The sequence below is a fragment of the Stegodyphus dumicola genome, chromosome X1 (genome assembly GCF_044657685.1).
Source record: "Stegodyphus dumicola isolate Sdum_Otavi_A_Nest chromosome X1, ASM4465768v1".
Lineage (NCBI taxonomy): Eukaryota > Metazoa > Arthropoda > Arachnida > Araneae > Eresidae > Stegodyphus > Stegodyphus dumicola.
The window spans coordinates 49958093-49985837 of record NC_140780.1 but is presented as its reverse complement, the minus strand read 5'-3'; the positions used below and the strand labels follow the sequence as shown (position 1 = coordinate 49985837).

Below are 27745 nucleotides of genomic sequence, written 5' to 3'. Positions count from 1 at the left end.
ATTTGGACAGTTATTATGAAAGACTATTTATATTTTAGGATAAAAATATTTTTTTACCCACAGATAAATGCTGAACTTGAGGAACAAAGGTAATGAATGATACAGATAGCAATGCTTTTTTAATAAAAGTCCCTTGAAGCAGGATCTAATAATCAGAAAAGGGCATGTAAGCTATGAAAACAAAAATATGACAAAATATTTCTCCTATTTTGGCTTTACTTTTGATAACTGAGATGGTAAAGAACAACCTCTTTATTTAATTTGCAATATTGTTTTGGCTGCAGAGAGTATGAATAAAATTTAAAAGGCATCTTGAGTTCAAGCATGCATCGTACGTCAATAAACCAAAAGAATATTTAGAATGACTGTTAAAATAATCAAAGAAAGAAAAACTATATCTTGTAAATTTATGAGTTTTAATGAAAAATATTTACTAACATCATATGAAGCTTCATATCTGATTGCTCAAAACAAAAAGCCATATACCATTGAAGAAGATCTTGTATTACCTGGTGCTAATAAAATGGTAAAAATACTTCAAGGAATATGGCAATGAAATTTGGCAAATTCCTTTTGTCATGTGACACTGTCACCAATGGAATTAATGAAATTACCAATAACCAATTTGAGCAATTTATTAGTAGACTAAAAGTAAGCCCAAAATTAACAATTCATTTGAAGGCAACAAATAATGTTTTAAAAATAGCTCAATTGTTAATATATGTCATGTGCATTTATAAAGAAAACATAAATGAAGAATTGTTATTTTGTTTTCCTCTGTGCAAATATAAAAGAGAGGAAAACATAGATAGTAAAGTTGACGAATTTTTTAAAACTGAAGGTTTAGAATGGAAAAATATTGCACTGGGGTATGCACAGATGGTGAAAAAGTGATGACGGGCAAAAACATTGGTTTTAAATCATCTGTTAAAACTGAGGTAGCTTTTACACAATGCTTGATCCACCGAGAGGTGCTTGCAGCATATTTAAAAAATCTGATGTGTACACCACATGACTTCCTTGTACGGAATATTAAATTATACACATTTGTTTCTTGCATTTCCTTTAAACTTATTGGATTTAATTAAATCTACTTCGCCGACAGTGCATAAACCACAATAGAATAAAGGCATTCTTTAAAATTCACTCTATTTGTTTAACATAGCAACACTCTGGCACTAGGTTCACTTAACAGTATTACATTTCATTCATATTATAACTCAGAATGCACAAAATGTATATCATTTAAATAATTATCTAATCGTTGCCACATGTTCTTTTCAAATACTATGATAAAGCTAGAACGATGTAAAAAAGAAATTAAGCAAACAAAACAAAAAAGAAACAGTTTTTCACAGACGATTGAGTATTTCTCATTCAATTAATTCAGTTTTCACTTCGCGACAAGACAAAAATACATAAAAGCTCAAAATATCTGTATTAAAATTACTGATTATTAAAAATTAAGTAAATCTTAAACACTTATTTCCTCAAAAAAATTCCAGAAAGGATTAAGCATGATTTAATTCGCAATAATAAATGAAGGCATTATTTTTGTTGTTGTGAAGCTTAGTCTCTCTAGATTGGCTACAAATCTACAATTCTGCTGTTTCAAATATAAACAAATATGTCCGCCATGTTATTTAAAACTTAACCGCCCTTAAACAGCTTTTAAATTGTTGATAATTGTACAAATATTGCTTCCAGAATTACGAAAAGCATAAACCCTTAACCGGAAGATAAGAACAACATAATTCAATCATTTTTAAAGCAAAAAAATGTACAATTTACAAACATATAAGAGTAAAGAAACTGAGATCACTGTGCCGAGTAACAGAGTGGATATATATATAAATATAGTATTTATATACGTTTGGTGCGGCCGATTGCAACTAAAATACGACGTGCACATCTACATGTCATAGCAGTCCTATATACAAAATTTCAATGTTCTGAGGCTACTTGTTTTTGAGTTATGCGAGATACCGTACATACGTTCGTACAGACGCCACGAAAAATTCTCTTCAGAATAAATTTTAAAGCAGTTTTATCATTTTTTTGGAGGAAACGAGTCTTTTATTCTGTCCTTACGTACAGATATCATGCAAAAACATCCTTAAATTGCATTCGATAGCAGTCAAAATGGATATTTTCGTTGAAATATGCTGCCTGAAACTTTTTGCAATTACAATACTTCCTTTTTACTTCGTACAAGGAAGTAAAAAGAAAAGAAAAGAAAGAAGCAAAGGATTTAAATGATGTGCTTCAGGATGCTGTCAATATTATAAACTTAAATAAAAGCTAATAGCTATTTATTTTCAGATCTCTGTAATGACACGGACCCCCAAATACAAAAATTTATTGCATGCAGAAGTAAAATATATGTCAAGAGGATAAAGGCCTAAGAAGATTATTATTATTAAAAGACAAAATTATTGCATTTTTAATAGTCATGGTGCTCGTTTTCAAAACGACTCATGGCTATTAAAGCTGTGCTATTTTTTTTTTTAAAATATTTTTAAGAAATTAAATGAACCCATCTCTTCAGGGGGGAAACATTTACTTTATATGACAAAACAAATAGTTTTATTAAAAGGATCGAAACTTGGAAGAACAGAGAAGAAAATGACTCAATCGAAACATTTGACTATTGACAATTCCATAATTGAAAAAATAATTGTAAAACTTTAAATGCAAACAACAGAAACACAGTTCTGCAAATACTTTACACTATTAAATACTAGTTATCCTGGATTCAGAAACCATTCTTGATCGATGTTGATAACATTAAACACCTGCCATAAAGCCCAAGAGGAATTTGCTGAGGTATTTAGTAACCCAAAACTCAAGTTTCAACAAAAATCCTTGGCTGAACTCTGGATCGGAGCTAGAATTGAATTTGCCACAATTTCTGAAATAGCATTAAATGTTCTTATGCCATTTAGCACTGCATACTTATGTGAAATAACTTCTTCAGATTTAATGCTTATTAAAAATCTATACATGGTTCAAAAATGAAAAAGCTTTATGTCCAGCAGTGTCAAATGTTGCACCAAGATTTAATTTGTTATGTAGTAAAAAACAAGCACATCCATCTCATTAGAACATGATTTTCTTTCATTAAATTTTGTATACTTGCAACAAATCCTAAACCTACGTCCTTTAATATCTATATTTTTTACTAAAGAGATTTGTTATTATTTTTACATTTTATTTTATATTTAAAAGCTAGAATTGCAAAAAAAAAAAAAAATATGATATAAAGGGCTCATGAACGAAAAAATTTTAAGAAGTGCTGTTCAAATGGATCTCTTGCAAAAACATATTCATTCTAAGATTCAACATGCCCAGCAATACGGTAGTGCAAAAACAACATAATCAGAATAAAAAATTTGGTTTTTATTAAAAGTAAAATTTCTTTTAAAGCAGAGTTTCTTAAACTGGGGGTCGCAGGACCTGCAACAAGGAGTTACCAAAAATTTTAGTAGTTTTGATATTTCTTTAACTTATTATAATGAATTTACAATTATCAAATATTTTTACACAATATATCTGAAAATAGATGAAGAGAAGACAATAGAGACAAAAAATATGAAAACATTTTGACGTATTCTTTTTATAATATAAACGTTTATTTTACTTACTTTGCATGTGATGCTGTCCTTTCGTCTGCTATCTTATTTAAAACTTTCATGTTGTTCTATGTCTTAAAATTAGAAATTAAAGTTAATGACCTAAAATTGCAATAGTACAAGTGAAAAAACTGACAGTTTCACTCGCATGTGTCAAATTTGTGCAATGCTTATGGGGTCCAGAGGTCGCAAAAAAAAAAGTCTCAGTGATTAAAAAAGGTCACGACTGAAAAAAGTTTAAGAAGCCCTGTTTTAAAACATACTACATATGTGAAGTACACTCCCTGTAACCTGTATACTTTTTATAATACTGAATGAATTAAAATGGCTTTTACTAGAAGTCTTTCAGGAACATTTTATCCGTTTTTATGTTAGTATATTTTTTGGTGCTTATAAGAACTGGGATCCCCCAAAAACAGTTCACTATACATAGCTGGAAAAATCATAGTATGGCAATGTACTAGAAATCGCAATCGAGAATTAACTTAAATAATTAAGAAATAATAGGAATGGATTTTTTGAACTAAAAATCTTACATAAGAAACAATTTTTCTGACAATTTTTTGCCATTTTATGAACCTGCTGGCTGGTTGATTAATTTATTATATGAGAGCATATTCTGGCACCCTCCCCTTCATGGAAGACTAAGGGAAGATATTCTTTTTTCAGGTCAAACAGGTTAAAAACCCAAGCAGCCTGCCAATTTGTTGAGAATCAAACCTGGTTGAAATAATTAAAATCAATCATACTGATTATTATTAATAATCATAAATATTTAAACTTGAAAAAAAATAATAAAGATGGAAAAAGCATATTTAATATTTTCAGAATGAAACTAAGCCTTGCTGCACAAGCTTTAAAGTGCAGAGAAGAAGACAAAATTAAAAAAGTTTCAAGCCTATGTACTACTGCAAAACACACCAACAATTCCTGATCAGTTTATAAAGCATTTCTCCTGCCTTCCTAGCAAACCTTCGTGGTGTGATGATCTGCACGCTGGGCGCGTATTCCAGAAGTCAGTGGTTCGATTCCCGGCAAGGGCGTTGCTAATATTTCATCTCTCCTGCTTCCTTTAACAATAACCTAATGTCTCTACAATGGCGCCTGAATTAAAAGGGTGCTGGATGATGACCCTCCACACCCAGGATTTGGTGATTGCGTCTCCTAAAAACCCCAGTCGCCCTTTAAAAGGGGGAGTATATAATGCATCTCTCCGGTCTTCCTAGTGAGCCTTCGTAGTGTGGTGGTCTGCACGCTGGCCGTGTACTCCAGAGGTCCGTGGTTCAATTCCTGGTGAAGGCGTTGCTAACTTTTCATCTCTCCTGCTTCCTTTAACAATAACTTAATGTCTCTACAAGTTTAATTAAAAAATCAGTCATGCTGCTCTGCTGCAATTTGAAATTGAATTTTAATAAAAAGGACAGAAAATTATTTGGAACATACAAAGTTACAAACTTAAATTAAATAAACTTCAGAATTTTCTACTTAACCCTTCAGTGGTTACAAGATTAAACAACTGTTTCTTCCCAAATACACATGATGTCTGTCAGTCATAAGTTTGAAATGCAAACTGAGTTCATTTGTACCCAGTGCATAAATAGAATGTGAGCTGAACTCAATGATGACAACCAGAGGATTACAAATGACATGTACAAGGCCATGGAGATATTATACAGTAACATGAATTAATTTTTGGTGTATAATTATACTTGTAAGCAGAGCTTAAACAGGGGTGTTTGTAGGACCCCAAAAAATCCCCTGAAACTTTTACGGACTTACTACCGACATTTTGGAGTTTCGAGAAGGGGGGGGAGAGAAATAAAAAATTACAATTATGAAGTATTGAATGACCTAATTATAAAAGTTCAATGAATTACTTTTTTTTGCAAAATTAATAACCATAAATTTTCAAACATATAAACTACTACATTTTATGTAAATATTTTAAATTACCTGAATTAATTCTTTAAAAAAAAATATCTAATTTCTGCTGCTTTTTTTTATTTTCTGATGTTTGTGGGCTTGACTTTCTTTTGTGGTGAACTTCATAATTGCAGGAAGGTTGACTTTTATTTTCCTCATTTACAGTTGAAGAAATTTCCTCGAGAACTGCACATGCAGAGGTAGAAGCAGTTTGCTTTTCTGCTAATGTAGAAGGTTTTTCAGATACTTTTATAGGTGACTCATCTGAAATACATGTTTTTAAGTCCTCTTGATATGTTTTCCAACTTCTGTTCATATTCAGTAAGAGATCTTTGTGAATTGGATCAGTCATTGGATTTTTTGAGCCATATTTTTCACATGAGGTTTCTTTAGAAGCCATTAAATCATATTTAATAGTCTGCACTGCATCTAGGGAATCAATCTTAAGAGAGATTCTATAGTCAGTGACAAGTGTATCCATTAAGTTGAATGCACTTTCCACTAATGGGCCATGGAAGCAGCTAAGACAGGCTTTGACCAATTTAGCCAATGTAGGATACTTATAATCATTTGTGAAATCATCTTTTAAATTAAAAACTTTAGACCAATATTTATCAATTGTACACTTGACTTGATTTCCACTTTCATCAGATGTGTAGAGCATTTCTTTGGTGATATCAATATCACTCTGGTATAACCTTATTTCAGCTTCTACTTTTGACTTTTCATTATCACTAAAAATATGGGACATAAAAGATGATAATTTTTCAAAAGCTAATATTGTACTGGTTTTACCTCTTAGCTCTGGATCTAATGCTGTAAAACTAATTAGATATGAATTTTTAAGGGGTAATTTCTGTTTCATATGCTGTGCTGTATTAGTATAAGCTTTCATCAGAGAAATTTGGAATTCTTTTGCTATTGGATGATTTTCGATAATTTCTTCAGGAGAGTGGAAGCTTCTGCACCAGTAAATATTACTTTGGTAGGTAGATGTAATTCTGGATTTGTGACATCAACCTTTAATAAATCATTATAAGATGTGCACTCTATATTTTCTGGCTTCATAAAAAAAGAGAAAAATTTTGTCATCAATTTATAAATACTGGAATGTATTAAATGAAGCATTGGTTTTTTTTTTTTTTTTTTTTTTTTTTTTTGTTTCAAATAATTTAATATATGTGTTGAACTCTGGTAATACTGCTGAATATAATGCCATATGCAATAAAGATTTGTTTTGCATAACAAATAACCCATTTAGTATTATTTTTTTCCGAGCTAAAGCATCCTTTGTGAGTTGTTGGGAATGCAAGCAAGAATACACTCCTTCAACAATTTTTTTCTGAGCTGCAGAAATATTTCTTTTATTGTATACAGTTTCAACATAAGAAAAATAATCCTCTTTATCAGTTTTATCCAAGTAGTGAAAATAAAATGCAATAAGAGCATCCCACAGATCTTTGATTCTTTCTAAAACACATAAAATGTACACCCACCTATGGTCTGGTCTCTTCAAGGGCTTAAGTTTTTTAATGGCAAGGGATTCACAGATTTTGAAAAAAATTTTCTCTTTTACTGCAGCTTTTCATATCAAAATAGATGTCATCAAACAAATCTTCTAAGTATCTATCAAAACATGAAGCAAATTTTTTTGCACAGTTATTAGCTGTGTGACATGTGTCACCATCAATATCTAATAAGTGGGGTGCTTTGTTTGATCGTAGTCTAGTTTCAACACCCTTTTTTTTTTCCACGCATGGTGTTACATGAGTCCATTAATACACTAATTAAGTTTGCCCATAGAATATTATTATCTTCAATAGTATTAACAACTGCTTTAAAAACAGCTTCTGAATTGCAAGATTCCATCTTTAGAGATGCAAAATGATGAACTACAACTTCATTTTGATTGTTGTCATAAAACTGCACGAATATTGCCAGTATACTTTCTTGAGCATTGCTAGTACTTTCATCCAAATTTAGAGAAAATGGAGACTCCTTTAAAGTTTTAATGATATTTTCCTTAATAGTTTTTGCGAACCCATGTTTCATCTTATAACATGCAGTAGTCCTGGACATTTCCAACGAGTTTAGTGCCGTCTGATCGCGGCTCAACTGTTTTCAGAGTTCAATTAAATTGGGAGCTACATTGAAAGAAAGAGAATTCTAGGCGATAAACGAAGTTATTAATGTGCTTTTCTTGTCACTATATCCAATGGCCGAGCATCAGTCTCCAGTAAGTCATCAGTATTTTTTGAATTAGCATAATTACTTAAAAGTCATTGAATGTCTAATGCACTTTGAATATTTTATGTGCGTCACAGTTTTAGAATGATTTGTGAAAGCCTTGAATCCTTCCCCACCATACTTCAGCAGTGAGTTACAAAAAACACAATATGCTTGTCCAGCAACATTTATTTTCTTTCACCATGTGCCGATGGTATCCCCATTACCATCTCTCCGTTCAATCCAATTCCATCTAAATGCATTCCGGACACCTGCTTCTAATTGTATAATATCACTATTTATATCGAGAAATTTCATAGTGAAATTCTCTTGCGTACATAAATAAAAAAATATTTCAATAAACGAAACGAAAAATTTACATGTGCATCAAGAAATGAAACGAAAATTTTACACAGCGGAGAAAAAAAGTTGAGAAGCGATCAATGACAAATAGCTAATACGGCGAAAAATCCCCCTTCTCTACTTATTGGCGCAACGCCAGGAGAGATAAGACCTTTGAACCCAGAGTCACGTGATCGCACATCTGGTCGAACGAAGTCTCTCCCTTTTTTTTTCTGCCGCGCCTACTTGCCGAAAAGAATCCAGAAGAGAATGTCCGAGAACCGGGGGAATGAGTCATAACTCGCAATAAGGAAAGAACAAAAAAGAAGTTTTTCCCCCTTTTCACGCATTATCACTGCCTTTGGAGAAAGAAAGGAAAAGTTTTCACCACACACACTGACCTTGCGTTTTCTGCTTTCAAAGCAAACAAAATTACCCAGATCAAAATAAATAATTCATTATTATTCCTACTTCCTTTTGAACGACGATCCCCGGAATTTAAGGGTATTCAAAAGTTCAAAATCCCCGGAATTCCGGGGTTTCCCCGGAGCACAAACACCCCTGCTTAAATTACGCCGGACGTCATTGAATCCAGTTTTGGTACTTCTCAGTTTCTGAGATAAATTGTAATTTTAGCCGGAACACACAGGAGCCCTAAATAAGAGAAGACTGGCACTTCTTTTGTGTAACTGAGCCACATTCAGCAGAAAATACTTTTGATCTCAGAAATGCTATTTTGGTATCGATTCTAGCTTCTGAATGCATACCTGTCTGGCCCTTTTCACGAAAGAGAAGCTCCTACCTACATGTCAAAGATTTATTTTCCAAGAAGTGCAATGAATTAATGACAGCATATAAATTTTCCATTCCTAAATGTACTAGAAATGATCACTCTGTTCTTGCACATCCAATACTAACAAATTTCCATGTAAAAAGAGCACCTGCAGACTTTTTGCAACAATGCAACCAAACATGAAAGAAAAAAACTATCACTTACACAGAATTTTATGTTTATTCTCACCTTGCAGATCCCACATCACCAGAGAAATTTTGTTTTCTAGCACATTCTGCTAAACAGCTAGAATTATATCGGCAGGAGACTGTGGTCAAAACGTGGTGGCCGTATCTCTCTTTGTTTTCGTACCTATACATCTCCATTAAAATTTCCTTTCATATTCTCATACAGTTTCTAGCATTCTTATTAATGAGGTTTTAAAAGCGTTTTATAATTTTTCATTGGTATGCTGGGAAAATAATTGTTTTTTTCTAACATCTCTTGAAATAGTACGTTAATACCATATATTCAGCACTTAAATTCAGTTGGTGCCCAGCTGAACTATTTTTTAGTTTTTGAGTGAAACTGCAATTCTAGCCACAGCCCCAAATAAGTTGAGGTCTAGCATTATCATAAATTGAATAATTTATTAAATTTTTATTTATAGCTTAACATTTTATTAGCACAAAGGACTATTAATTTCATATTGGCATTTTGTGTCAAAAACTTTAAAAGTCTGAATCTTTTTTCAAATTGTTTCAAATTCCTGTATTATATTTAAAGAAATTAAATAATGAACCTGCATAAATGTATGTATATTTCTAGTATTGTGATAAAACAATGATACCTAAGGCCATCAAATTTTGAATAACATAAGTATCCACCCGAATATGATCATTTGGAAGCCCGAATTTGGAATTAGTTTTATTATATATTTCATATTTTGTAAAGCATTTATGAGTTTTTTATTAAGAAACTAAACAATTTCAAAACGAGCAATGGAACACTGCAAGGGGGAATCTCCAGTGCATGAGACTGTATCGGAAATTCTAAAGATACCCTCTTTTAAAATTATTTTGCGATATTATTGTTGAATTTAATTTTATGGTTTAAGTGCAAGAACACGATACAGTCAAAAGTCGTTAATTCGGACACCCATAATCCGGACCTCAAAGCTACAAACTTTCTGCGCATACGGCGCGTTGACGCATGCGCATAGGCGTTTACGTGTGCGCGTAAGACCTTTACGGCTGCGAATATGCGTGTGCGCGTGCGCATAAAACGTTTATGCATGTGCGTTCAATGTATAACAGATGTTATAAGCTAAGCTAAAATTATCTAATTCAGTTAATGTTGCAGATTGCGTTGTTCCTTAATCGTCGAATTAGATCCGGCTTATTATTTTTTGCAGACTGTTAGAGCAATTTTATAAAAGTAAGCTTGAACTTTCGATTATATCAAATAGAATTTCCGATATATATTTGCTAATATGTAAAGGATCTAAAGCGAAAGTATGTTTCGAAATCCGAAATCTGTTTATCAATTTCACGCTGCTCGGCGGGGGGAACGTCACGACGCGCAATGTATTGGAAGTTGATCTGTCAGCACTATCCTTATCTTCAGGGCAGATGTTTTTATTTTTTTGGCTTATAATTACTTACTAAATGTAGTATTTCATCTCGATGTACTCCGTCTTTGATATGATTTAAAACAAGTTCCTCGTCATTATAATTCGCTTCCGATAGTGAAGAAAGTAACAGAGGTTATTGAAAACGAAAAAATTTCGATTGACAAATTAATCGGTATTCTCGACACAGCAATTAGAGGACTTGAACAGCGGAACTTTGTAACTAAACAAGAAATTATGTCTGTTTAATAGAATTAAAGAGAAAGTATTATCATATGAAACGAAGCAACTTAAACAACTTACATTGAAAGAAATGTTTAATAAAGTAAACAAATAAATATTAAGCTTTTTCTTTTTGTAAATTTTGATACCCTTTAGATCATAATTGTTCTTTATTTCATAAATTACGGTTTCATATTTTTAATTTTTTAATTTCTGTATGCCATTTTACCAGATTTAAACTGATGATCTATAATCCGGAAAAATCAATAATTTGGAATCGCCGAAGTCCCGACGAGTCCGGATTAACGACTTTTGACTATATTTAATAAACAAAGGTAACACACAAAACATCATAAAAATGCCCCTTTGGGCCTAATATAAAATCTGAAAGCTTTCAGATATTTTGGCGTTATTTTTATTTTAATTGTAATTATTATAATAATTTTTAATTCATTATTTTATTTATTTATTTTTGTTCCCGTTTTCTCACGGCCTTCCATAGGCCTGCAGTACTCCTAATTTAAACTGAGCATTGCTGGTAAGTTGTTACTTGTGGGCACATCAGGCACTGACACTGAGGAAATGGTGTTCCTAATTTTGTCAAAAGGCAATGATAATCTGCCTTCTTTGCTAAAGACAACTCCAAGGAATATGAGGCTATGAAAAAATTAATAGCTCATCTGAAATAGCATATCTGTAAATCTTTCCCAATCTTGCTACTGAACAATCTTAATACTATAAATTCCAGCAGAGGTTGTATTCCAAGAATGCAAATGAAGTTATGCTTCACAGCTAGTTTATGAATTATTCACAAGTGTAACATGTTTGTCTGTATACACGAAACTGACCAGAGATTCTGTATCTGTTCATTGCACCCGTTTCCTTTCCTAGATATTTAAAGATCATTAATGATATGCCATCTAATGATACTCCAGTGATAACATAACGCTACCCTATTTCAGTATAGTAATCAGTGATGCTAGATGCAGTATTGTTCAGGGCTGGGTTTGAATTCCTTAGAAGGCATAGATGTTTGTAAATGTATAACGTCTGTGCAGCAGCTGATGAAAACACTTACTGGGAAATAAAAGTGAAGTTGTTTAGAAAAGATTAGCTTCTGTTTTCAGAATATAAAAAGGTAATTGATGGTTATTTGGTTAAAAGCATTACTGAACCTGTTTGTAAGCCCCCCCCCTCCGAAAAAAATCAATGATCCCATTGTAGTTGTTAATAACACTGTTTTTCTCCATGTCAAGAGGCAACTTTATGGATTTTTATGAGAACCATCTGCATTCTTGTTTATAATTGCATCACTGGAAGTTTCCATTTTTGTTTTGTCTAACTGTTGATCGATGGCACCACTGCTGACCACTACACCACAAACCGTGCTGACCACTACACCATGAAGGCATGCTACGAAGGCAAGAGAAATACCTTATATACTCCCTCTTTTAAAGGGTGACTGGGGTTTACCAATTGCCAAATCTTGGTGGTGAAGAATCATCATTCACCACCTTTTAAGTTCAGGTACCACTACAGAGACATTAGAATTTTTGAAAGCAGGAGGGAGGAAAAACGAGCAATGCCCTCGCCGGGAATCAAACCACGGACCTCTTGAATTCGCGTCAAGCGTGCTGACCACTACACTATGAAGGCATGATAAGGCGGGAGAAACACCTTATAAGTTCAGGTGGGGAACGTGTGCAGATTCTTCTCTGTATGGGAAGGCAATGCATTGCTCACAATTCCTTTTCGTGTTTTGATTTCAGATTTCATAACAGCAGTGAAGTTTGGAACTTTGGATTTGAACTGTGCCTATGATAATAGCATGGAAAGAAATGTTCAACATTTGATTTAAACAATAAAGTTTGATATTTGATAATTTTCTTTAGATTCATATATTGAGTGATGAACAGTGATGTGCACGGATTTATGTAACTAAATGTGTGTCTGTGTCATTAAAATAAGTATGTGTCTAGCTTATCTTCCGAGTTCCTTTCCGATTACAACTTTGAAACCTAGAATTTGAAAAATACACTGAACCATAAGATAATGTTTTGAGCAATAGCAAGTTGAATTTTGTGACAGGTCTTAGTAAGCATAAATTTGAAAAATTCAGTGAAATGGCCTAAAATTAACTTAAAAAATACAAAAAGTTTTATCAGGAGACAAACAAACTAAATAAGATCATATATCTACTATATATAATATGAGAAGGTACAAAAGTAGGTATACACCTTTAACTATGAAAAATCTGTAGCTTAAGTCATAATAATGAAGACATACAGATTGTAATTAAGTACAGTTTCTCAAGTGCTCAAATTGCCAACTTTCAGAAGTTAGATTCTTGTAGTCTAGATTCCATTGTCATGCAAGCATTGTTTGGTTCAGAAGTTTTTAGTGTTATCAAATTCTTGACATACTTACTTCTCTTATCAACTAACTCATACCATCAACAATGCACGATTTCTTAAAAATGCTTATCTTTGATAAAAACCCAAATGAATTCGGGTATGGCATGATGACCGAGATGGTCATTCACTGGTGAATAGGTTGATCTAGCCCCATATGGAGTAATTCTGTCAAGAACATCTAGCACATATAATGCTTAAAATAATAAATTAGAAAGCAAAAGGGGTCGAGTGGTTTGAGGCTCAGTTTGAACAAGCACCAGATCATAAAATAATGTAAAATATATCATAAATAATAAAGAAGTCTATAACTCTTACAACTATATACCTATTTTTTGTAATCTCCTGTACAAATACATATATAATATATCCAGAGGATGCAAATTCGCTCATATTTTGATGAATACTTCCCAATAAAAAAATGGCAAATGAATAATTTAGTATTAACTTATTCATTTTTAGAATAAATTTTCTTCCCTGTTTTCAGTTTTTTAGAGCAAAGGTTAATTACAAAAAGCTTTTCCCATTCTTTATTTAATTGTATCTAATAATTTAATGTATCTGGACGTTATTTAAATTTTTACCTATTTTTCTAATGCTGAAAATTAACAAATATCTCAAAAAAAAGGGCCCATTTATAAAAAACCAGACACACAAGAAACAGTTACCCACTTTTACAATTTAAACACGGGGAAATAAAAATTTAATATATTTTACTGACCTACAACCCCCTCTTTCCTTCCTAAAAACCTTATATCATGGAAAGAAAGTAAAATAATAATAATAATAATTCAAAATTAAGGTCACGTACTTTTAAATTGCAAGCAGGTACTGAAAACCCACTTTTTACTTTCCTACAAACAGATATGCTCGATCAAGTACGTTCTCACAATTCAAGAAACCATTTCTCATTTTCAATATTTTTCAAGCATTAAATGACTTACAATATCTTAAAAAAAGATTCCATACCCTATTTATTACCTTCTGGTAGCTTTTTTCAAGAAGCACTGTCAGTATGAGTATTCCTCTTAATTTAAAAGATCCAAGAAGAAAACTAACGCTTATAAAATTAGATTCTGAAACAAACATTATCTATACCTATAGCTTTCAGAAAAGCAAAACTACTTGCTTTGCTAATGTGAATAAAACAAACGATCAAACTGAAAAAGACTGATAAAACTATTTAATTACTTACGATAATTCTCAAATAAGACTTTAATTTCTTTTAAATCAAATACAAGATTTGAAATAAGTAAATAAAACGCAACTTAAAAAAAAAAAAAAAAAAAAAAAAAAAAACCATGTTACTAAAAACGGATGCCTAAATTTTTAAGACAATCTATTACATAGTGGAAGCATCAATGTGGACTTACTTCACTTAAAGACGAATCATCCGATTTCACGGAGCTCGTAGACCTACTAGTTGAAAGTTTATAGCCTTCTGGAGAATAATCGGATCGATCAGTTGTCAAAGTTTTGTAAGAGCCATAAGATGGTCGAAGTTCTCGCGCGCTTCCCAGAGAAAGAGAACTTCTGGGACTGGAGTTAGGAGAAAGATATGAAGAAGATAAAGACGGAGTTAATGAGTATGATCCACCACTAGGTCTTCGTGGGTATGATGAGGATATGTAGGAGGAAGAGCCAGTACTCGGCGAGCTAGTGTACGAACCCGGTCTACGATTGCTACCACTGTAAGAGCTGTAGCCAGAGGAGCCGTAACGGCCGTAGTTACCGTACGACATTGCTTTTCACTTTTCACGCATAAAATTCATAAAAACATAAAGTACTCACTTAACAGTACCAGATTAAAACAAATAAAATCTATATATCAATTTAAATTTTAACAATTTAAATGCAATTACTCTAATGAGTCCGGAAGTGCAATCTATAAGTGCACTACAAGTCGGAAGTGCACTGCCTCAAAAAATTTGAGACTTATTTACATTTAAAAAAGCTTTTTCTTTATCCCGATATAGATTTTAACGTAAATAAGTTCAAGACATTGCTATACAGTGACGCATTAAACAGTTACACCAAACAGAGGCAGAAACGGTTCGCGCGTAAGGGTTGTCGGTACTTCTCTGCAACGGGATTTGTCGCCAAAACGAAAAGACTTCGCCAAAAAACCAAAAAAAAAAAAAAAAAACACGTCGAGAGTCTTAACTCTCATTTTCTATTGAACACCACGCAATAATTAAATACCAAACTTCTGTGAAACGAAAATATATTTTAAAATAATTTCTGATAATGAAAAAATCAGATTTCGCCACTGATAATTTAACACGCATTCTTAAGGAAAAGGATGCTTATTTCTTTACGTGTCGAAACGAATGAAAAATACAGATCGAAATGACTGCACTAACTTCGTTTTATTTAAGCTATTCTAATTTTTAATTCTAGTAAAAGTTCTTAGACAGGACGTTTTCCGGGAAATGGACATTCGAGATTTTTAACTTCTCACACACAGATGTAATAATGCAAGGTATTCGCATTTTTAATTATTCACTGTTAATAAAAATTAACTTTTATATATTTCATATGAAAATTAAACGTAAAATGCTAAATAAAAATTTATATAAAAATGAGTATATTTCATAATTAAAAATTGCAATAACTAAAAATTAATAATAATTTATAATTTTGTACAAATCAAAGATTAAAGGATACCGTTTTTACTTAATTAAAAAAAAAGGAATTATTTTCATTTATTTTGCTTAATAATACTATTAGTCGCTTTTATAATGAAAGTATTTATTTGCATGTAACATATATAATAAGGGTACCAGTGTTATATATTTCCGCCTTTCAATCGGTTATCTTTCTCACTCAAGAAAAAACATGCCAGTTAGCCACAATATATATCAGCGTACGTATCGAGTCAGTCTATAAGTTCGTGCGCATTAAGAGTATGCGTGGAATTCACTATGACGCATTTACTAAAACAATACAATTTTGAACCTGTTGAAACTTGTCATCCTTTGACTAACATATTATTCAGTTCATCTCCAACTGTCGTAAATATCGAACGCATTTTAGTACTCATAGAAAATGAATATAGATAATCAGTACAAACGTGCTGTTTTTTGATAATTTTTGATTATCGTGTGGTGAATCTGCCAGGTTTGCAGCGATAAAAATTAATAGTGTACATGGTGAACACACTATTAGTGTAAGGACTGCCCAGAAATGGTTTAAAAAATTTAAAGTTGGGAAAAGCAGCATTATTGATGATGAACCCCGTTCAGGACGTTCTGAACTGTTAGAATCAAATCAAACGATTAATTCAGAAGTTTATAGTGAACAACTTTGCCGTCTAAACTCAGAGTTGATCAAAGAAACGCCCACGATTGGTGAATATCAAGAAAGTGTTGTTTCATCATGATAACGCTAGACCGCATACGGCTCGAACAATGCTGCAAAAAATTAGTGAATTTAATTGGGAGCTTTTGCCACATCCTGCTTACTCCCCAGTTATTGCCCCAAGTGATTTTCACTTATTTCGTGCCTTACAAAATTTTTTGCTGGGAAAAAATTAAATTCTAAAAAGGGTGTACACAATGAACTTTCAAGTTTTTTTTTCATCAAAACCGGAGTCTTTCTACAGCAATGGCATAAAAAAGCTGACTGTAAGATGGCGAGACATTGTAGACAATGGAGGAAAATATATAATTTATTAAAATATTAAATTGTGTTTTTTTATATTATTTAAAAATTTATCAAAAAATGCGCACGAATTTATGGACTGACCCAATATTTTTGTGTAGTTTGCTAGTATTTTCGACACATGTTGAGCTGCTAGTGTCCAGCGGTTTTGTCTCTCGGCTGCCTGTGATAATCTCTCCACTTGGTGTGATCTGCTTATGAGGAAGGATGCCTTCGTGGAGACTATAACTCTTATAAAATTAGATTTTGAAACAAACATTATCTATAGCTTTCGGAAAGGAAGTTATAGATAATATTATGTCCTATAGCTTTCATGGGAAAGTAGCTCGTAACGGTAAATATGCAGAACATTTTATAACTTCCAACTATTTAAAAACATAATTATTATTAAGAAGACTCCGAATAAAAGTAACGCTGACTGTAACGAAAAAGAAAAGATAGAAAGTTCAGATTACAAAAATTTAAACCAGAAGGTTCTTCTGTCGCTAAAGAAAATAAAAGTTTTTATCAACTATCAGAAATAACATTGGTATGTGAGATATTGTGCTTTATGCATTTAAACGTAAAAAATCAGTTTTCATCAGCAGTGAAATCAACGTCAATTTTCCGGAGCCCATTGTCCATATCATAAAATCGAGTATTTTAAAAAAGATTTTTGATAGAATAATGAAAGAGTTACTCTCGGAGCTTCCTTCACGGGAGTTTTCTTCAGAATCCGTTATAATTTTCCTAAAAGTGATGTGTCTGAACTCTTATAGTCAGAAAGCCTAGAGCAGTCGTTCTCAACCTTTTGACAAACACGTACCATCTAAACAAAAATTGAAAACCTTTAGTACCACCACCACCACCACTCTTGAACAAAGTTCAGATCGCATAAATTTACGAGTGTCAGAGAAAAAACTCAGTCAGGATGTTGGGGTTTTAATTTTTGAATTTAACAGTTAAGAATACTTTGCTTCTTTGCGTACCACCTATTTTTCTCTAGCGTACCACTAGTGGTACGAGTACCACCGGTTGAGAAGCCCTGGCCTAGAGCATCTGATTTATATGCTAAAATGTGACACAAAAGAATGTGTATATAATCTGCAACTCAACTGATACTTAGTCATGCAGTCTTTTGTATATCACTAAGGCCAAGGGAAAACTTAAAAGCCTTTTTCTCTGCTCCACATATTAAACAAAATGCCCCCGACAGTAATGCTAGAAAAAATTAACGTTATGTGAAAAAGGGAAGCAGTGCTATTAAATCAATTTCCTAGTTCAGATAGTTCATTTCAGAAGTTCAGACGTTTACTGCAAAAATGCTTCTCAGATTAAAAAGATGCCGGAGATTAAAAAGATGCCTTCTCAGATAAGACAAACCAAATTTTTAAAATTACGTGAATGAAATCTTATCTTCATCCATGCTTTTTATCTCACAGTCACAGCTGTGAATCAAGTTTATAGTTACGGTCTGAAATACTGACTTAGAAGAGAATAACAGCAGCAGCAAAACTCTGATGGGATGGAAACCAGATATAACTTATGCAAGTTCTATAAGTTTTAGTCCTGCGTAGTTTGACTTAACAAGAACATAATAATAACAATGAAAAAATAGCTAGCAATGAACTACTTCATGAATACGAATAAGACTGGAAATGAATTCATGAATCACATGTTTACCAGTTTAATATTCACTAGTGAAACATGAGTTTAGCTGCAAATAAAAACCATAATTTGAATTATTTTTAATTTTTGCAAAATAAAATATTTATAATTTTCAATGCACGTTATTCGCTGATTAAGTGACCTTATTTTACTTACGCAAACATATGTTTCAAAATTACATCCAATTCTAATGAAAAAGTTCTAGATTTCTTTAAAAATCACAAAACATTCTATAAAATAAAACTGCTCCGCAATACTATCTATAACAGTTATTACTAACCTCAAACGGCATAAGTGATGCAAGTTAAATAAAATACGCAACGAAAATAATGCCATGAAATTCTGCAACGAATCACTTAAGGCCCTATAAACATAAGATATAGAGGGAAAAAAATCAGCAGCCTTAAAAATCCTTTCAGACACTAAAAAAGGCACTGGAGTCGATGCATATGAAAACTTATTTCTCGCAGAGCATTAAAACTTCGCGGGAGAACTAGAGAAGAAATAGACTGCATTTGAAAAATACAAGCATACTTGTAAAAACAAGAGTTTGAAAGATGAAATGGTCAGGTTACAATGAATCATGGCATTCCGCAAATGCCCTTGCAGCGAAGTGGTTAGCATATCAGCCAACAACTGCTGTAATTTCCCAACTCTATTTTTCGCTCCGAAGTCGTGACAATCACTACAAAATTAAGCGATTTATTACGCCAAAGGAATGGACGTCCATCTGTCATAGAAAACATTCCTCCGAGAAAGCCAGTTTTTCAGAGGAAAAATGTCTCATAGTCATGTTATACAAAGGTAAGGGGTGGTGGCCACGTCCTCCGTCACTATCACTATACAAAGGTAAAGCCATAAAGAACAACCTATGCAGTCAGCTTGTTACTTGCAGGGAATAGAAACCGGGCTCAACTACGAGCGTTCAGTGGTCTTGCCCACACCACCAACAGAGGGTAGGAAAAAAATTCGCAAATCATTTAAATATTTCATCACAATGTTTTAACATTACATATTCTACTCTCTTATTAATTTTCGAATTGTTTAAGAAATGCTCATCAGAAATCTTCACTTTGTAAGAATTCTGATCCTTTATTAACACTCTGACCACAAATAAAAAACTTCATAAAAAAATTTTTAAAAGAACTTTTTCCCCCGCGAAACTGATCGTAGTCACTACTAGCTTAATAAAAACGTTCTCCACATATATAACGATGAATACTCTATTCATGGACCTTGCGGTCAAGGGTTAAACGGCATGTCATACACAGAATACAAAACTTTTAGAACTAAAATATATACGGGTACGCACAGTAGTTAGCTTATTTTTATATGCATAAGACAGAACACTCATTACTAATATATCCAATGATTTAAATATCCAACCTCAGCAAACCGTCTCAAAAATTTAGATAGGGCGAAAGCGTTATATAACAAGCAAATAAACAAATAAAAATATTACTTTTATGAAAAGACACCAACATTTAAATGTGCACAAACATTAGTTTCACTGCACTTGCTGAATGGTAAAATGTATTTGGCAAATCTTCAACTCAAAGACAAACTACTGTGCAATGCCAAAAAGCCGCACTCCTATCGCATAATTCTTTTCGACAAATAGCTGATACAATGAAAACACTTCCTTTATGCATGACACTGCAAACCTCGAGGACACCCTAAATATCAATTTAAGTGCACTCATTTTTTTCAACATTTCGATAAGAGTAGTTTAGTTGAAGACGGTACACTTGAAGTGGAGACAGCTTTACCTTTAATTAAGCTCTTTTGTGATGAATTAGTCAACATGACAGTAAGGATACGGGTTAATAATCTAAGTAACTCTTTACGAAATGCATTCCAAAAATTACGGTCATATAAAATCGTAACGCAGAGTTTTTAACTATTTCAATAACAGCGCAATATTTTAATATAATCTAATAAAAATGTTAATTATTAACGCTATAATTCCCACACTATTTTTGCATACTACGAAAAATTATAATAAAAAGTTTAATTCAGATTTCTCTCAAGATCTTAAGCTGTACTTTCACATAAATCACATGGCTATAATTTTTTATGATTGCCTAAATTCCGCAGTTTCCGACGGCACTGATGAAGAGGAGTAGCAACGATGTGTCTGTTAAATTTTTGCAGCATAAATGGCGCTGGTACAATTGAGAAAATAAGGTCTGCTTTAAAATCTTCATATTTCTTCGCTTTTCTGCGAATTTTACTCAAATCCATAGTTTTCATTTTTCTCAAAGTTAAATTGCTTTTGGACGGATCAGCACTAGGGTGAGTGACATATCTACTCATTGGCAGAGTCGTTTAACTAGCTTTCCGTTGTTTCTTTGCTCAGATACTACCCAGGATACTTTCGGTTAGCTGTTCGGATGGTTACTTACTGTTACTCCACTCCTTTGCTAAGTGTCCCATGGGACTTGGCAAACTTTCACGATTTTTTTCCCGTCAGACTATAAGGTATTTCTCCCGCCTTCTTAACATGCCTTCGTGGTATAGTGATCAGCAAGCTCGACGAGAATTCGAAAGGTCCGTGGTTCGATTCCTGGCGAGGGCATTGCTCATTTTTCCTTTCTATTGCTTCGAAATGGCACCCGAACAAAAAGGTGGTGCATGATGATTCTTCACCATCAGGATTTGGCAATTGGGTCCCCTAAAACCTCAGTCGCCCCCTTTTAAAAGGGATATTACATAAGGTATTTCTCCCACCTTCTTAGCATGCCTTCGTGGTGTAGTGGTCAGCACGCTCGACGCGAATTCGAGAGTTCTGTGGTTCGATTCCCTGCGAGGGCATTGCTCATTTTTCATTTCTCTTGCTTCGAAATAATCTGTCTCTACAAGACTTCCTCCATAAAATTCCTCACTGAAAGAGGTTCTCCAGTATACCTAGGGATGTATCAGTGTAATCTAAGAAAATAAATTTTAAACTTTAAAAAAGGAAAACTTTACAAGCATCACCTTGCCAGGGCATCAGTACGCATGTAGAATTTTCTTTCACAAGTCGGAATAATGGTGCCGGCATCGTTATAAACAAACTTTGAATAACGGGGGGGGGGCTGCATCGTTAAAATTCTGAATTTGAATACAACAGCATTCACTTTCAAACGCTAAATAATTTAACACATAAGTTAATCTACACTTATAAAAGTTACTCTGGGATAACTCGCTCGTTTTATGAGGTCATTATAGAACTTAAAACTAACAGCCTTTTGGAGTATATGCATTTTATTAAATTGTAGACACATTAGGTTATTTCGAAGCGAGAGACATGAAAAATAAACAATGCCCTCGCCGAGACTCGAACCACGGACCTTTCGAATTCGGGTCGAGCGTGCTGACCACTACACCACGAAGGCATGCTAAGAAGGCGGGAGAAATACCTTATATACTCACCCTTTTAAATGGCGACTGGGATTTTAGGGGACCCAGTCGCAAAATCCTAGTGGTGAAGAATTGTCATTCACCTCCTTTTAGTTCGGGCGCCACTGTTGAGACATTAGGTTATTTCGAAGCAGGAGACATGAAAAATGAGCAACGCCCTCGCCGGGATTCAACCACGGACCTCTCGAATTCGGGTCGAGCGTGCTGACCACTACACCACGAAGGCATGCTAAGAAGGCGGGAGAAATACCTTGTAAAGTAAATTAAAACTTACATTATTGACAAACATTTGTAATAAAGACTACATTCATGCCGACGACATGAAGGCTTCCACAACCTTCATTTCGTCAGCAATTTCCTTGTAGCAACCATTGCTGCCAACATCTTTGCACAGCAGTGTCTGTAGGAGGCACAGCAGTGCAGGTGCATAGCAGTGCATCTTTGCACAGCAGCGAAGGTGGCGGCCTATTGCTCGGTATGACCACCCAGCTTCACGCAACCCTACAATGCGACCACGTTCGAAGTCATTTAGTTGTCTGTAAGGTCTTCGATATCGTCGTAAAGGCATCTTTAGTTGCTTCTTTACGGAATTACAATGGCAGCAACAAAAAAAGATAAATTTTCCGCCTTTGTTACTGGTTTTATACTTTGCGAAGCGCGCTTGATCGCAATTCCTGTTCATTTGCCTTGAACCTCTGATCATTTGCATGTTCGATGAAGATGTTTTTGCATACCAAATTTCCTCACGATCGCAAAAGTCCTTCTTCGTGCTTCGGGTTCCCCCCCCCCAAAAAAAAGAGTGTACAACAACATAAAGTACACTTCCTCTGCAATAAATTTTATACTACTTATTAGTATCGGGACTTTTGAATAACTCTGAATGTATGAGTTTAAATACAAATCCCCCCTATATATTTATATTTCAACATATGTATTTTTGTATATTTTTTAATAAAAATAAAGCGACGCTATACCAGTTAATCATATGGTTAATTGGTATAGCGTCTAGTTAACAAGGAGATGGTGCCCGAGTTTTCCCGTCACTCATTCAGTCAGCATATTATGGATTAAAATTTTTCGGTTCGCGTGAAGCTATTCAAAGTCAGCAATGATTATGAAATTTACTGGCAAACGTTCCTACAAGTGGTTATATTACCTTCCTTACAAGCAAAACATGCGAATTTAAGAATGCGAGAAATTTCCATTGCATTAAAAAAACAGCTGCATTAGGGCTCGGAGGAAAACAAAAAAGCTACGCGTAGGTAGGACTGTTATATTCCCGAAAAATCTTTTTTAAAAGAAATTCCTCGTGATTATACAGAGCAGAGAGAAAACTTCGCTCGCCCACAAGCAAATTTAACCCTCCACCCATGTTTATAGAGTTATGGATGAAACTTTTGGCCAAGCAGTAACTGAGTTCATAATGTCGTGGAAAACTTTTACTGCGCCCCACGTTTTCCAAACAGTTAAATGGGCTAACTGCATAAATGGCTCCTCAGGTGCAATGTAAATACGGAACAGCTTCCTTAAAAAAGTCTTACACCGAAGACATTCCTCCCTACAGTCAGATTTTCAAAGCATATAGCACCAGGGCCCATTATCAAAATTAAATAAGCCAATCCAACTGAAATTCATTTTTCTCTGGACGTAAAATCTTTGTCGTTTGCCGACTAACATCGAAACGGTGGCTGCTTTAAGCATTGGAAATATCCTTATTTTAAAAGTTAAGTATGGCCACTTGCAAGAGATATAAATAAAACCAATTTCGTAAAAGTACACAATTAGTTTAAGGATGAACTGATATACTGTCTTAAAATACATAATGGAGACACATTACTCCAGCATGTACATATATGTATGTACTTGCGTGTGCGTACGCGTGTGTTAAAAGTCATTTTCATTTACTTGCCTGTGATTAAGAAACAAATTATCTCGTTATATAACACACTATAAAAAGCACACTGCAGTCTAAAATTTTCAATACCGTTTAAAATTTCATTAAAATAATTTATTTCGTGTAAAGGCATGAAACTGATTGATAAGACAATGAAATCACACACCAATTATGTCTCCAACAATGGAAATAAAGAATAGAAAAAATTATGAAAATGTAGCAGTGATCAAATACTCGAATGTACGAAGAAACGTCCCTTCCCGATATGTCAGAGGATAACGGAAACTGATCTGGCATTTGCTCATAATTTTTTGTGTATGAAAAGTATAAAAAGATTCAAATTCGTAGCAGTCTTTAGCGAAGGAAGTGGGATTCCCATGAACAAATTCCACATCTGGGCTATTTCCAAGAAAGTGTGTAGAAATAACTTTAAATCTGACGCCGACAAAATTCATCTTTAGTAATCTCTCATATACACTGGTGTGCAAAAATTAAGGACGAGACTCTTTTTTTCAATATAACTTTGTACAAAAGCTTTCCAAATCAACACATTTAATACCGTAAGATCCCCAATACGTAAGGACATGAGTCATGTTAAGCAACACTTACTAAAAGAGAAATCAGAGGGATAAAAAGAAGCTTTATTGAAAAAGTAGCATGGAGCGCAATGCGACTGAAGGCCGAAACATCCCTGTGATGGGTGTCCAGCAAGAAACATCCGGTCTTTAATAGGGGATATGATCTCCCCTGACTGGCTAGGCAGGTTTCACAGCGTTTGCCCATGCTGAGAATCAGGGTGTCAATGAGTTGTTGAGGCATTGCTGCCCATTCGTCTTGCAGCGCCAATCGAAGCTCCGGAATCGTTACTGGTGGTAAGGAACGAGCTGCCAAGCGTCTGCCTAGAAAATCCCATACATGCTCGATGGGATTGAGATCCGGAGATCGTGCCGGCCAATCCATACGTTCAATATCCTCACTCTCTAAGAGCTGTTCGGCAGCTACTGTGCGATGACATGGTGCATTGTCGTCCATGAAAAGGAACTGCGGACCCATAGCGCCTCTAAAAAGACGCACATATGGAAGAAGAATCTCGTTACAATAACGGGTCCCGTTGACTGAACCTGCGTCGAAGATGTGAAGGTCTGTACGACTACCAAGCATGATGCCTCCCCAAACGAGAACATCGCCACCTCCATACCTGTCCCTTTCAATGATGTTCGAGGGATGATTGCGGCTTCCCCGCTCTCTCCAGATGAGTATGCGATGAGAATCGCTACTCAGACTGAATCTACTCTCATCTGTAAAGAGTACTCGTCCCCATTCATTGTCTCTCCAATTCCGGTGCTCCCGGCACCACAGAGAACGTCTTTTCCGATGGGCAGGCGTTAGAGGTACACACCGTACAGGGCGTCGTGCAAACAGACCACCACCGTGCAGTCTTCTGGTCACGGTAAAACGCGATATCGGTCGTCCAGTCGCCTCTGTCGTGTGTCTAGCGATTTCTCCCACTGTCTTCCGCCTGTTTCTTCTGGCCTGTAAGGCAATGTCATCTGCGGGTGTGGTTCCTCGTAGACGACCACTGCTAAACCCCCGGATAGCTGTTCCTGTAGTTTGAAATTGTCTTAAGTCGTGAAACGATGCTGTGAGCAATTCCGAACTCTGCAGCCAAACTTGTCACACTGCGGCCTTCCTCCAACTTCCCAATGATTGGACCTCGGGTAAAAGCATCCAGATATTGTCTAACAGATTGATTATTCGCCATTTCTCGCTGAGGCAGCAACTCGGTGTGATTTTAACTGCTATACGGCGTGCAATCTCTTTGCCAGAAATACTGATCTTACACCGACAACATGCTTTATACAACTCAGACACTCCCCCATCACGTCTACCTGCATATCTGCGCATGTGCTACCGTACATCACCTTACTTAATCTCCTGAATGGTCTTTCTGTCCGCTCTGCCTCTTCGTTCAGCTGATATGCTAATTTTTCGACTTCGTCCTTAATTTTTGCACACCAGTGTATATTTTCAGAAAATATATAAGCGTATTACTAACTATCAGTTTGATAGACCAAGTTGTAAGTGTACATATATGTATGTACTTGCGTGTACATACATATATGTACAATTACAACTTGCAGCCGTACGCATCGCGATCACTATTTTATTTTCATAAAATATGGTAGTAACTATTTTTATACCCTGAGTCACAACTTGAACGCCCATATTACGCAAATTACAGCATGAAGGAATGGTTACTCTTTAAATGCATAAAAATAAACATAACTGACAAAAAACTCTAAAATGAACTAAATCGTTTGTTCGCAGGGAAACAAAACAATCACACGGTATTCGAGATATATCTTCATTAAACTGATCAAAATCTTGGTAAAAATATATTATTGCATTTTTTTTTTATTTATTTAGCAGTTAATATAATTTATAAGATGCATAACTGCTTTAATATTAGCCATGCATTACCTAATTAAATAACAGGTAAACAAGCAGTACAGTTTCAAAGGAACAGAATTCCAAAATTTTTCATCACCTAGGCGCATTTTGTAATACAATTGCTATGGTGTTTAATTAGATGCACAGTATGGTATTTTCTATAAGCATTTAAAAAGCGTTTTGCACAATATTTCTGATAAGCGTCCCCATTCATCAATACAATACAACCAACATATCCGGCGTCTAAATTCAGTCGGGGCACATAAAAGCACGGTCAGAAAGCAAATACTTCTAGTGTTTTGAGCGAAATGGTAATTACGGCGGTAGCCTTAAATAAGATCAGCCCGGTTTTCTGTTGTACAACTGAATTATAATAACCAAAGCAAAATTCTGTTATTAACCCTTTGACAGCTATGGATGCATATACGTGTCCAGCAAAAACCATCGGTGTGGCCTATTGCGCATATGCGGGTCCGGCAGTGTAGCCAAAAGACGCAAATGCGCGTTTGGCGAAGGCTTCGGATGTTTACTACTGTCTCATGCGTATGTTCGGAAATTATTTCTTATGTCCAGCACTCGCAGAAATCTCATACCTTGTTTGTTGCTTAGTAACGAGAAAAAAATGAAATCTCATTTATTTGGTCAGTCATTCTACGGCCGTGCGCAGCTCAAGCGAAGCGCTTCAACTTACAGCAATTAGCAGTCAAAGGGTTAACGCAAGATTTATTTTAGTAGCTAGTTAAATGGTATATAGCCATCTAAGAAATGTATACCCCACTTTCCTCGAGAAAGCAAAACATGCTTCGAAACCCGAGGAAGAAATTCTCCCTGTCGAATGCGACCTCTTCAGGAACAGGAATATTTATGGGCACAATTCCCTGGGCTACCTTAACAATCGGGGGGGGGGGGGGAGGGGGCTTCACCAATCCAGTACAAAAGCCGTTGAACAAATTAGATCCCGAAATAAATTTTATCAAGCCAGGAAGAACACTACTCAAAATATGTTGCTTTAATCCTCAATACCAATGCCTTGCCATCATTAATTTACTCCTCTTTTATTTGTTTTATACTTTTATTCAATGTTTACGATACATCTTTCACTTAATTTTTTGAAATTTTTATTTTCTTTTACAATTTATTTCATCTTAATTATGCATTACTTATTGGTTAAAACATTATTACTTTGTTTACATCTAGTTCGACGTTTCTAAAGACTTACTGCAGGGTTCTAGAATTTATGATTTTAGTAATTAAAAGCTGAGTATAGGCGTACGAGTAAAGCATATGATACTAGCTACCTACAGGAACAATTTACGTTCAAAGAAAACATTTCGACATTACTTTTTTCTTGGGAGGGGGACGAGTTTTCGAGATCATCGAAAATACAGAAGATAAGAAATAAAAGCAAACACTGACTTTCAATTTGGAGGTTAATCCTCACAACAAACTTGCACACATTACGTAAGCACAAAAGACACCGTTCGTTCAGAACAGAAGTGGGATAAAAATAGTCATTTACTGAAATTTAAG

At 34.5% G+C, this 27745-nt stretch overlaps 1 protein-coding gene and 2 non-coding genes across 6 annotated transcripts in view; 1 reads left to right on the top strand and 2 right to left on the bottom strand.

Moving 5' to 3' along the window:
* Positions 1-27745, bottom strand: part of LOC118195112 (protein phosphatase 1 regulatory subunit 12B-like) — a 234081-nt gene that overhangs the window by 38531 nt on the left and 167805 nt on the right. The window lies entirely within an intron of this gene.
* On the top strand, positions 21210-21282 carry TRNAS-CGA (transfer RNA serine (anticodon CGA)). Its single transcript has one exon. It is a non-coding gene; the product is annotated as a tRNA-Ser (tRNA).
* Positions 21773-21845, bottom strand: TRNAS-CGA (transfer RNA serine (anticodon CGA)). Its single transcript has one exon. It is a non-coding gene; the product is annotated as a tRNA-Ser (tRNA).